The sequence below is a fragment of the Heterocephalus glaber genome, unplaced genomic scaffold, assembly GCF_053883595.1.
Source record: "Heterocephalus glaber isolate CG9 unplaced genomic scaffold, H.glaber_assembly_v1.0 deba00000347, whole genome shotgun sequence".
Taxonomy (NCBI): domain Eukaryota; kingdom Metazoa; phylum Chordata; class Mammalia; order Rodentia; family Bathyergidae; genus Heterocephalus; species Heterocephalus glaber.
In genome coordinates, this window is record NW_028258143.1 from 50,425,643 (window position 1) to 50,438,986 (window position 13,344).

Here is a 13,344-nt window from a genome sequence, read left to right on the forward strand (position 1 = left end):
GTTCGATCCCCAGTACCAAAAAAAAAGCAATTCTTCGCTGGGCATGTGGCTCACACCTATAATTCCAGCTACTGGGGAGACTGAGGCAGATGGATCACAATTTCAGAGACAGCTTGGACAATTTAGTGAGACCCTGCCTCAAATTTTTAAAAAATTTTTCTTTGGGCCAAGGATTTAGCTCAGTGGTTCCACCACCTGCCTTGCAAGTGCAAGGACCCAGGTTCGATCCCTGGTACCAAAAAAAATTTTTTTCTTTAAAAAGGGCCGGGGGTATAGATCAGTAATAGAACATTTGCCTACTTTGTGTGAGGCCCTGGGTTCAATGCCTAGTACCACACACAAAAAGAAAAGATTCTTAAATTGAGTGCATTAGAATGATACAACCTGAGCTCTCATGTCTTACTAGATTTATCAAAATAATATGCACATGGCAAAAATCCGAAAGTCCACAGGGTTGATAGTGGACAACAGCCTTCTCCTCTATGCCTTCACACCAGAAGCAACCATTTTAAAAAATTATTTTCAATTCTAATTCTAACACTTTCCATCATATCTCTGAATACACGAGCCACACAATGATATTCTGATCAACTTGACTGACACACACTACACAAAACAGCAGGTGACATCATAGAGCCTTAGGGTGCAGGAAGCGCCATTTGTGTAAGTGCCCTCACTGATGTTCATACAACCAAATCAACTAATGATGCTTTTCTCAGAACATACTCCATCCTTGAGTGACATATGACAAATTTGCTTCTACCTTCTTGCTTCACTGTATTAGATAACAATCATTCTCCATCTTATAAAAAATATAGATGTATTTCAGTCCCTCTCCCCTCCTTCCTGCTCCCAGTACTTACAAATTTTAAGCTGTTCTTGACTACCTTTAAAATTTAAACTTTTGTAATTAAAAATGTTGTTTTTTGTGCTGCTGACTTTCAACAGTCTCTGTGAGGCTATCTCATGCAAAGAAAACCAGCAGGGTGCAAGGTCATGTCAGGACAAACATCATTCTGAGACTAGGATGTTTTTAAAGAAACTTCATTGAACACTCTTGGTGTTCATATTCTGAGCTGCTGCTTCTTTCTTCTTGACTCATGGACAGATGTGGTTCCATGCACTTTTTCTAACTTTCTTTTTAGAATATAGTACATACACAAAAAAGCGCATAAGTGAGAAGATTCAGTCCAATAAATTGTCACAACTTGAGCTTCTGTGTTACCACCCCTCCAGTCTAGGAGAGCATCATCAGCCCCTGGCAGGGTTTGTATGTGGTATGTTCCCCAAGGCCAACTATAAAAGTGGGGGCTTGGTCCTCTGTGAAGCAATGTTCAGAGTTGGGGCTTTGGGAAAGTGACTGGATCATGAAACTTCTACCTTCATCAATGGATTAAAACATTGATGGACTGGAGATTTAGCTCAGTGGCACTGCGCCTGCCTCGAAAATGCAAAGTCCTGCATTTGATCCTTGGTACTGAAAAAAAAATTGATGAGTTCATAGCTCAGTGGGTTTCTTAGGAGGTGAGGCCTAACTGGATGAAGCAAATCACTCCAGGCAGGGTTTTGAAGAGGATATTTTGTACCCAGCTCCTTTCACTCTGGCTTTCTCACTCTCTCTGCTTCCTGACTGCCACAAGGTGGGCAGCTTTCCCCTACCATGCCCTTCTGTCGTGGTGCTTTGCCTCACCACAGGCCCAGAAGGAAAGGAGCCAGCTGACCAAGAACTGGAGTCTCTGAAACCATGAGCCCAAACTACCCTTTCCTCTTTTCATTTGTCAGCTGTTTAGTCACAATGATGAAAAGCTTAGAAGTCTCCCTGTTCTCTCTTCCCAATCATTGCTTCCCTTACAATGTCCCCAAAATAAACATTCTTATGACTTTATTGTAAACACTTCCTCAATTTTCTTACAGACATCCCTAAATACTATAGTTAAGTTTTACCTTTTATAGTTAGATTTGGGGAACTTTGTATAAGTGTGCAGAGAGTAATTTGTTAAGTCTTGTTTTATTCAGTGTTCTACTGGTGAGATTCATCTGGGTGTAGAATGTACATTCAGCTCATTCATTTCCATGACTGTGTAGTATTATAGTATATGAATGTGACAGTTGACTTAGCACTCTACTTGTAACAAAGAAATATGAATTGTTTCCGATTTACGGCTATTTTGGAAGTTGTTACAGTGAATATTATCATATATGTCTCTTGGTATCTATTTGCATACTTCTCTGTTAGCTATAGCCCTAGCATTAGTCTTGTACAGTCATAATGTATACATTTCTTCACCTCAGTAGTTAATGCCAAATTGTTTTCCAAAGTAGTTGTACCAATTTACAATCCCACTAGAGATGCAATAGTGCTCCCATTTTCTGCATTCTCACCATCTCACCAACTCTTGCTGTTATCACTCCTTTACATAGAGTCATATTGATGGATGTGTAATAAAATCTCATTGTGATAGATATACACACACACACACACACATATAGCCCTCATTACTTATGATACTGAGCACATTTTATATGTTGTGGTAACATTTTAGATAACTTCATTTGTGACTTGCCCATTTTTAATTAGGTTAACTATTTTTTAATTTGGAGAAATATATATTGTCAGTTATATGTATTAAAAATACTTTCCCCAATAGATGGCTAGTCCTTTTATACTCTCAAATTGTCTTTGGTTTTTTTTAAAAAGTGAAATTTAACATAATATAATTTATCAACTCTTTTTTTGGTACCGGGGATTGAACTCAGGACCTTGCTCTTGGGAGGCAGGCATGGTGCCACTGAGCTAAATCCCTGCCCCAATCTTTTACTTTTTTGACTAGAGATTTTTATGGCTTGTTAAGCAATGTTTCCTTATCCCAAGATCACAAAAATATTTACCTTTAGAATCTTCTAGCAGTGTTATTTTTTGCTATTCTCATTTAGATCTTCAGCCTACCCAGAATGGATTTTCTGAATGTTGTGTGGTAAGGGTCAAGCTTCATGTTTCCTGTAGAGAAATTCAACTATCTCAGTCCCATTTACAGAAAAGATCATTCTTTTCCTACAGCTCCTTATTCTATTCCATGGCTCTATTTCTTGTTTGTCTTTATGTTAAATACTGTACCTTTATAAGGGGGCTTAATATATGTCAGAGCAAGTTCTCCATCTTTATTCTTCTTCTCTAAGAGAAACTTCATTAGGCTGGGCACTGTGCATATTACAGAATCAAATAGTCAACTTCTACGAAAAAGGCTACATAGATTTCTGGGTCTGTAAGTCGCTTTGGAAGGAAGTGTTATCTTTACACTATTGACACTTTTAATCAATGAATATGGTACATGTGACAGTTAAGCTGGATTATCAACATGATTAGTTTGTGAGCTGCCTGAGGATTAGCAAAGCACAATTCTGGGTGGGTCTGAATGTGTCATAGAGTCATGACTTTGGATACTGTATCTGGCCCCTGGCTTCTGGCCCCTTCCTCTCTGGCACTGCTGCCCTGCTCTGGTTCCTGGCTGCCATGAAGTGAGGAGCTTTGCTCCACCATACCCTCCTGCCGTGTTGCTCCTGCCTTGGAGCTAGAATACCATGGACTGGATCATCTGAAACTGAGCCATATTAAACCTCTCTTCCTTTAAGTTACAGGCATCAAATATTGTGTGTCAGAGATGAAAAGCTGACTAATACAGAAAACTGTTACCAAAAAAGTTGGGCCATTGCTGTGATTATACCTGACCATGTGGTTCAGAAGCCTTTGGAACTGGTTTGCAGGAAAATTTGGAAAGATTTGAAGATGATGATTAAAATACTGTAAGCAGAGCCTGGTGAGCAATATTGTTTCAGAGCTCAGAAGACTAAAATGATGATAAGAATGTGGATGTTAAAGGCCAGGCTCATAAGGTTTCAATTAGGAATGAGGACTTCACTGGGAATTAGACAAGAGGCTATGAACGTTACACTATGGCAAAAGAAGGATTGTCTAAATTTTACCTATGACCTAAGATTTTGCAGGAGGCTAACTTTAATGGTGGTAGACTAATTGATCTAACAGAGGCAATTTCAAAGCACTACCAACATTCATACTGTGGTATGGAGGGCCAGGGATTTAGCTCAGTGGTTCTGGCGCCTGCCAAGAAGCACAAGGTCCCGAGTTTGATCCCTGGTACCAAAAAACAAACAAACAAACATACTATGGCATGGATACTGCAGGCTAGTTCTAGCCAGATATATAATGAGAATCAGTAACAAAAAGCAGAGCACAAATTTTGACCCATAAAGAACCATGTGTAAAGTTGGGATCAAAGAAGGTAGGATTGATGAAGTGATTAGCAGCATTTAAAAGACACCAGATCCCTGGAAACAGGACAAGAAGAAAGATGCCTTGAGAGCATCTCAGGAGTCAACAAACACCCACCCCTCACAAACTGAAAAGTATAAACCTTGTATTTGAAAAGAGAGCCCTTGTACCCCCTGCTTGAGAAGGTCCACCTAGTGAATTGGTTCCTTGGGATTCATTTCACTGTGTTCAGCCATCCAGACACTCAGGCTGCTGCAGCCATGATCCCAGGGGCCCCACCTACTGCTCACAGCAGTAAACCTTGGCATTGTCCACATGGTAATGGTGTTACAAGTATGCAGAGTACATGAGTTGCAGGGTCATGGAAACATCCACCCAGATTTCAAAGGAAGACCTGGGAGGCCAGGCAGTGTGTCCCTGGGTGGGCAATGTGTGAAGATATGGAAATGAAGCCAAAGGTACAGTGGAGACCCCAGGAGGTTGAAGATGCCAGAAACATGGAAAATCTGCCAAGGAAAGCTGCAGGCAGCAAGTGAAGCCAGCCCAAGAGAAAGGTTTTGTGGACTACAACCAACAATGTCATAGGCATAGAGCCATCCAAACTCTGGAATTCACATCTCACCACCATGTCCCACTACTACTAGATATAGAGCTACAGGACTTAGTGTTTGCCCTGCTGAGTTTCAATCTTGCTTTAGTCTTTTTCTTTTCTATCCTATTCTTTGGGAATGGAAATGTTTATCTCATATCATTATATATTGGGAATATACAATTTGCATTTTAAATTTTTTTTTTTTTTTAGTACTGGGGATCAAACTCAGGTCCTTGTGCTTGTGCAGCAGGTGGTGAAACCACTGAGCTAAATCCCCAGCCCTGCATTTTAAATTTTATAGCGGTTCACAGCTGAATGTTCACCTTGAACAATGCTGGGACTGTTAAAACTTTGAAGAGAGTCTTAGTACATTCTTAGTTGTATGCAGAATAGTCATATCATGTTAGGTGAAATTATGACCTCATGTTTACTTGAAGATTATTTATGGTTTTAGGAGACATACTTGGGTGTCAAACTGAAAAAGGGTACAATGTAAAAATTAAATTGGACTGTCAACCTGATTGGCTTGTGAGCCACCTAGAGAATTGATAAAGTACTTTCCTAGGTGTGTCTGGGTGACTCATGAAGTTGCGGCCTAGGATATTATGGTATATGAGGTATGGTTTAAAAAATACATTGGATTTGTACCTAAAAACAACTAAAACTTATTTCAATAAAAGACAAATTGTCCTTAATCCCCCTCAAAATACTCTTCCTCACTTTGAAAAATCTTATGCCATCATTCTTGCCACTTTATGAAGCCATTCTGGAAATCCTCTTTAGTGAGTGTCAATAGTTGTGCTATCACGACTGGCTGCCTCAATGTCCTGAACTGATTCAAAACATTCATGGCAATTTCTTTCTTTTTGTTTTTTTGGTACCGGGGATTGAACTCGGGTCCTTGCGCTTGCACAGCAGATGGCGAAACCACTGAGCTAAATCCCTGGCCCCTCATGGCAATTTCTGTTTAATAAAAACATTATGTTGTGTCTTCATTCACCTTAGTCACCAGATCTGATAACATGCAACTTCTGGCTCTTCCCCAAAGTCAGAATGACCATAATAGGAAAATGTTTTAAATCAATTCAGCAAATTGAGGCATTCACAACAGTACAACTAAAGATACTCAAAAGAGGGCTTCTAGAACTTTTTCAGAAAGTGGTAAGAACAATGAGGTAAATTTGTTCAAAGTAGGGAGTTGAAAGGGATTAATGGCAATGTATCTCTTACTGTAATAATTTTTAAAAATTTAAACATTCGCTGTATTTTGTGATCACTCCATATTTGATTCCTGGCCCATTCCTCTCTGACACTGTTCCCTTACCCTGCTTCCTAGCCACCTTGAAATGAGTAGCTTTGCTCTACCATGCCCATCTGACATGATGTTCCTACCTTGGATCCAGCTGACCACAGATTGAATTCTCTGAAACTGTAAGCATTAAAGGAAGATTAAACTTTTCTCCTTTAAATGATGGATGTTGGTCCTAGCAACAGAAGGCTGACTAATACAGTATATATTCCCATTTAATTATTTCTTGTCTTCGCTCAGTAATGATTTAGTTTTATATGAGAAAATTTTCAGGGATTGTTAGTTTTATTCCTATGTATCACATATAATTTAATCCTACATCAAAGATTTTTTAAATAACTTTTGTTTTTTCTTTATTGCTGTTATGGAAATACAACTGATTTTTTGCATTTGCAATCAAGCAACTTTGATAAATCTTGATAAATTTACAGTATTCTAACACTGTTAAGTTTTCTATTTATATAATTATACCATTTGCAAATACCCGTATAGAGTTTTTCTCTCCTTTCCAATCTTTATACCATCTTTCTTGTTGACATACTGCCTGCCCATAACAATTAGCTATTGCTGTTTTGCAAACTACCCCAAAACAGCCACATATTTCTCACGTGTCTATGGCTCAGTTGAATATTTCTGCTGATTTTAGCTGATCTTGTCAACACTTACTTGTGCATATGCAATTATCTTGGCCAAGTGCCTCTCATATCTGGGGCCACAGCACAGATACCTGGGCTTCATTCTGTTCCACACGTGGTCACATCTTCAAACATGCTGTTATCCCTAATGGCACTGGCAGAAAACTCAAGAAAGAGAGAGGGCTGGGGATTTAGCTCAGCGGCACTGTGCTTGCTTTACAAGTGCAATGTCCTCAGTTTGATACCAAGTATGAAAAAAAAAAAGAGAGACACAGACAGACAGAGGAAGAGAAAGGAAAGAAGGTATCTCTTAAAGAGCAGAACTGGGGGGCAGAGGATGGGAGCCAATTCCAGTGCCCAGGAGGAGACTCCCTGGCCACCATTCTGCCATTCCCAGGGCAGAGGAGGTGAGCAAATACAAGTACCCAGGAGGAAGCTCCCGGCAGCCATTCCACCACTCACAGAGCAAAGGAGGTGAGCCGCGCAGGTGCCACCAGCACACACAAACATACACCCCCCGCTGTGGAAATGAGAAGACACATAAACAAGTCTCAAAACCAGACTTCCAGATCACCTACAGCAACCCCAAAGGGAAACAAGATGGAACAATCCGATACTCAACTACCTGGACTACCTGAACTGGCAACAAAAGAGGATCTGGAAAAAATGAAATCAGAAATAATTTATCAAATAACAGCAGAGATTGTGCTCATAGTGCAAGACAGGATTAATAAATCTAGAGAGGAGCTCAGGAACATGATGGAATCCCAACATAGGAAACAAATGGAATCCATAAAATAGATGCAAACAGATTTCCAGGAGATTAAAAACTCCACTGAAAGTCTACACAGCAGAATGAGCCAATGTGAGGACAGAATTTCAGATATAGAAGATAAGATTGCAATTAGTGACCAGGAAAAGAAAAATTGCTTTAAAATTGTAAAGGCCATGGGAAATCAATCCAGCAGCTGCTAGACGATGCAAAGAAGAATAACATAAGACTGATTGGAGTCAATGAAGAAAGAGGAGAGAGTATGGGCCAGGAATTTAGCTCAGTGGTTTCACTGCCTGCTGTGCAAGTGCAAGGACCCGAGTTCGATCCCCGGTACCAAACAAAAAAAAAAGAAAGAAAGAAAGAGGAGAGAGTGCAGATGACATAAAAAAACTGTTCACAGAAGTGATGGCAGAAAACTTCCCAAGCAGGGGGGAAAGAACTTGACATACAGATAAGTGAGGCATATAGGACTCCAAGTAGCCTTGATCAAAAAAATCTACACATAGGGATGTAATAGTTAGGATTCCAGTAACCCAACAGAAGAACAAAATTCTACAAGCAGTTAGAGAAAAGAAACAAATCACATACAAAGGAAAGGCCATCAATGTCTATTAATGAGCTGTAAGTGTTCTTTATATATTCTGGGCACAGGTTATATGAATTATAAATATGGTCTGTTTAGGGACTACTTTTCATTTTAATAATGTCATTTAAAGTTCTAAATTTTGGTGGAATCTCATTTATCAGTTTTTTTCTTTTATACATCATGTTTTTTATATCCTAGGAAATTCTTGCCTACCCTAAATTCATAAACATTTTCCCTGATAATTTCTTCTTAAAGTTTTAGTTTTAGTCTTTCATATTTAGGTTCATAGATCCTTTCAAGTTATTTTTATGTATGGAAATAAAGGGTTGAGATTAATTTTTTATATACAGATACCAGGTGTTGTAGTGCCATTTGCTGAAAACACTATCTTTTCCTCTGCTCTTGAAGTTGTTTTAGAAGTTGTCAAATTTATTTCAAAAAAGATTTTTGTAATATGCTCTCTATATTCTTTTAAATTCTGTAAAAATCTGTGGTAATGTCTCCTAGATCTTAATATTGTAATTTTAAAAATGTATAATTCATATTGTGTAATAGGAAGAAAAGGTCTAAAGGAGCAAGGAAAGTGGGAGGAGTAGAGGAAAGGAAAGAAGGGAAAAGAAAAAATATGAGAAAAGGAAAAAAATGGAAACAAAGCCTTCGAAAATAGGGAAGGGTGTAGGGGGTGAAGGGAGGGCAAGGGAAGGGGAAAAAAAATAAGAACCAAGACACTCATGTAATGGTACAAGATCCCAATGATGAATGTAACTGTATTTTATACCTAAAATGTACCAGTAAACCTAATGGGGGAAAAAAAAAGATCAGAACTGGTACATTGTCAATTCTACCACACTATTTTAAACAAAGCAGTTCACCAGGCCAGCCAAATTCATGAAATAAACAAAGAGAATTCATCTCTGGATAGGAACAAATGCAAAGTGAATTATATTCCAAAGGGCAGACATACAGGGATAGATGGAGAATTACAACTATTTTTAATCAATCTGCCAGAATGATATGGGTAAGGTTTTCACTGCAAAGTTTATTAAGAAAGTTAATAACATGCCATCTTTTCTTTTTCCCAATCATAAAGGGAAATCTTTCAGAAGTTCGTTAGTTATATTAGTTGCTCTTTTCTATTCCTAAAAGAGTAATTTCCTTAAAATTCAGTGAATTTTATGGAATAGTTATTTGTATATTTAAATAATCCTATGATTTTTCTCATTTATTTTGTTAATATAGTGCATTACACTAGCTTTCAAATATTAAACCAACCTTGCATTCTTGCAATAAATCTTTCTTAAGCTATATTATCCTTTTACATATTGTTGGAGTGTGTGTGTGTGTTACTAGGGATTGAACCCAGGCTGCTCTGGATCCCCAGCCAAGGACTCACTGTGATGCCCAGGCAAGACTTGATCTTGTGATCCTCCTGCCTCAGCCTCCCAAAGTGCTGGGATTACAGGCATACATCATACCTGGCCAAATTTGTTAATTAAAAAATTTATATCTATGCTCTTGATGAAATTAACATAAATTTCCTTATTTTCATAATGTCTTAATTTGTTTTTCTGTGTAAGAGTTTGCATAAAAATTACATCAATTATTTCTAAATTTTTTAAATTGCCTGGGAGTTAAATGTGCCTGAAAGTTTTTATGACATCATTTTTTTTTAGACAAGGTCTCACTATATAATTCAGTCTGTCCTTGTATTCACTATGTAACCTAGGTTGATTTGAAGCCCCTGAAATTTGTTGAGATGATACAGCAAAGTGTATGATAAACTTCTGTAAATATTCTATATACAGTTAAAATTATATTTTTCTTCAATCTTCTATAATATACAGTAGGACAAGTTTCTTAACTGTCATCTTCTCCTTTCTTTCTGCTTCTTGCTTTTTCTATTAGTTGTTAAAAGAAATATTTGTTGTTATCATTGTTTTCAAGTATATGTTTTTGTTTTTATTTTGGGGGGTTGATTTTCATTTGTTTGTTTTATGATGCTAGGATTGAACCCAGGGTCTCATGCATGCTAGCCAAGTACTGTATCCCCAGCCTAGAAGAAGTATATTTAAATTTCCCACCATGATTATAAATATGGCTATTTCTCCTTTTTAGTTCTATCGTTGTGAAATTTATATATTGTAAGGCTATATTATTAGGTGCATACAAATACTTTTATTCTTTTATCATTCTACTCAAAAAATTACAATATGCATTCCTGAGTTATAGAAATCTAATATTACTTGGTACTTTCACTCTCCTATACAATTCAAGAAGTCAAAGATCTTTATTTTTAAAATTAATTTTATTGATACAATTTAGGTATACAATAGTTACATTCATCATTGGAACTTTGGACCTTTACATAATCTCTCTTCATTCTTATTTTTTCCCCATTCCCCTGCCCTCCCTATTTACAAACACTTTGTTTCCATTTTTTCATTTTCTCATATTAATTCCATTCCCTTCTTTCCTTTCCCCTACCCGTCCCACTTCCCCTTCCCCTTTGCCCCTTTTATTCCTATTTCACATTATCTATTATATCGTTTAGCCCTCATTTACACTTTCCATTTCTCACTCTAGAGAAACTATTTGGTATTTATACCTGTGTGTCCTATTAATTTCACTTAAGAGTATTGACTCAATGTGCATCCATTTCACTATAAATGGCTCTAATTTCTCATTTTTTATGGCGAGTAGTGCTCCATTTTATTTTAAAAAACACATTTTGTTTATCCAATCTCCAGTTGATGGGCATTTGGGCTGCTTCCAAGTTTTAGTTTTTACAAATTGTGCTGCTATGAACGTGGGTGCACATATATCACTGTGGTATGATTCTTTTAATTCTTTGGGGAAGATACACAGCAGGGGAATAGCTGGGTCAAATGAGACTTCCAGTCCTAGTTCTTTGAGGTATCTCCATACTGATTTCCACAGTGGTTGAACCAGTCTACACTCCCACCAGCAGTGTAGCATGGTCCCTCTTTCCCCACAGCCCCGCCAGCATTTGTTACTAGTTGATTTCATGACAGCAGCCATTTTTTCTGGGGTGAGGTGGAATCTCAGCATTGTGTTCATTTGCATCTCAAATAACCAGGGATGTTGAATACTTTTCATATGTTTATTTGCTGTTTATACTTCTTTGTCTGAGAAATGTCTGTTCATATCAGATGCCCATTTTTGGATTGGGTCTTTAAATTTGGGAGGTCTGATTTTTTTAGGTTCTTTATAGATTCTAGATAGTAGTCCTTTGTCTGAGGTACAGCTGCTAAAAGTTTTTCCCCACACTGTGGGTTGTCTCTTAGCTCTGTTGGTGGTTTCTCTTGCAATGCAGAAGCTTTTTAATAAGAAGAGATCCCACTTGTTGAATGTTTGTGCTAGTTCATGGGCAACTGAGGTTTTGTTCATAAAATCTTTTCCTACACCAATATCTTCAGAGTTCTACCTAACCTCTGTTCCAGCCACTTCAGTATTTCTGTTTTAATACTTAGATCTTTCATCCATTTTGATTTTACTTTAGTGTGTGGTGAGATATATAGGCCTACTTTTAATCTTTGGAAAATTGAAACCCAATTTTTCCAGCACCATTTATTAAAGAGGCCATCTTTCCTCCAGTGAGGGTGTTTGGCTGCTTTGTCAAAGATGAAGTGTCTGAGTGTGTCTGGAGTTGTTTCTGCATCTTCTAATCTGTTCTAATCTGTTTCTTTGCCAGTACCATGCTGTTTTTATCACAGCATCTTTGTAGTATAGTTTCAAGTTGGGGGTTGTGATACCCCCTGCCATGTCTCTGTTGCCTAGAATTGCTTTTGCTATTCTGGGTCTCTTCTTGTTCCAAATGAATTTTTAGATTGTTTTATCAAGTTCTGTGAAGTATGGTGCTGGGATTTCAATTGGGATTGCATTGAATCTCTATAGCAGCTTTGGAAGTATGGCCCTTTTCACTATGTTGATTCTTCCTACCCAGCACCAGGGGATATCTTTCCATTTTCTGATATCATCTTCAATCTCTCTTTTCAGAGTGCCATAGTTTTCAGAGAAGAGGTCGTTGGTTGATTCCTAGGTATTTCAGTTTCTTGGATGCTACTGTGAAAGGAATTGTTTGCCCTATTTGTGTCTCAGGCAGTCTGTTGTTTGTGTAGAGGAAAGCTATTGATTTTTGTGTGTTGATCTTGGATCCAGCTACTTTACTGAATTTACTTATTAAGTCTAGAAGATTTTTGGTGGAGTTCTTGGGGTCTTCTATATGGAGTATCATGTCATCTGCAAATGAAAATTTGACTTCTTCATTTCCTATCTTTATTCCTTTTATTTCTCTCTCTTGTCTGATTGCTGTGGCTAATGTTTCCAGAACTATATTGAACAGGAATGGTGATAGTGGACATCTTTGTCTTGTTCCTAATTTTAGTATGGATGATTTCATTTTTTGACCATTTAGTATGATTTTGGCTGTTGGTTTTTCATAGATGGCTTTTATCAGTTTGAGGTAGAGACTGCCTATTCCAATTTTTTGTAGGGTTTTTATAAATGCATCTTGGACTTTGTGAAATGCTTTTTCTGCATCTATTGAGATAATCATATGGTTTTTGTCCTTGACTCTATTGATATAGTGTATTACATTGATTGATTTGCATATGTTGAACCATCCCTGCATCCCTGGGATGAATCCCACTTGGTCAGGGTGTAGGATCTTCTTGATGATCTTCTGCATTCTATTTGCCAGTAACCTATTAAGGATTTTTGCATCTATGTTCATTACTGAGTTTGGCCTATAGTTCACTTTTTTGGTTAGGTCTTTCTCTGCTTTGGGGATCAAGGTGATGCTTGCTCCCAGGAATGAATTTGGGAGTATTGCTTCCCTTTCAATTTCATTGAGGAGTTTAAACAGTAGTGGCAGTAGTTCCTCTCTAAATGTCTTATAGAAGTCAGTGGTGAAGCCATCAGGACCCGGGCTTTTCTTAGTTGGTATGTTCTTAATTACATTTTAAATTTCATTGATTGATATTGGGTCATTTAGAATTTTTAGGTCTTCTTCATTCAACTGCGGTAATTCATACATATGTAGGAATCTCTCCATTTCTTCTGTGTTTTTCATCATATTGGTGTAAAGGTTCTCAAAGTACATATTGATGATCCTTTGGCTTTCTCCTGGGTCCGTTGTA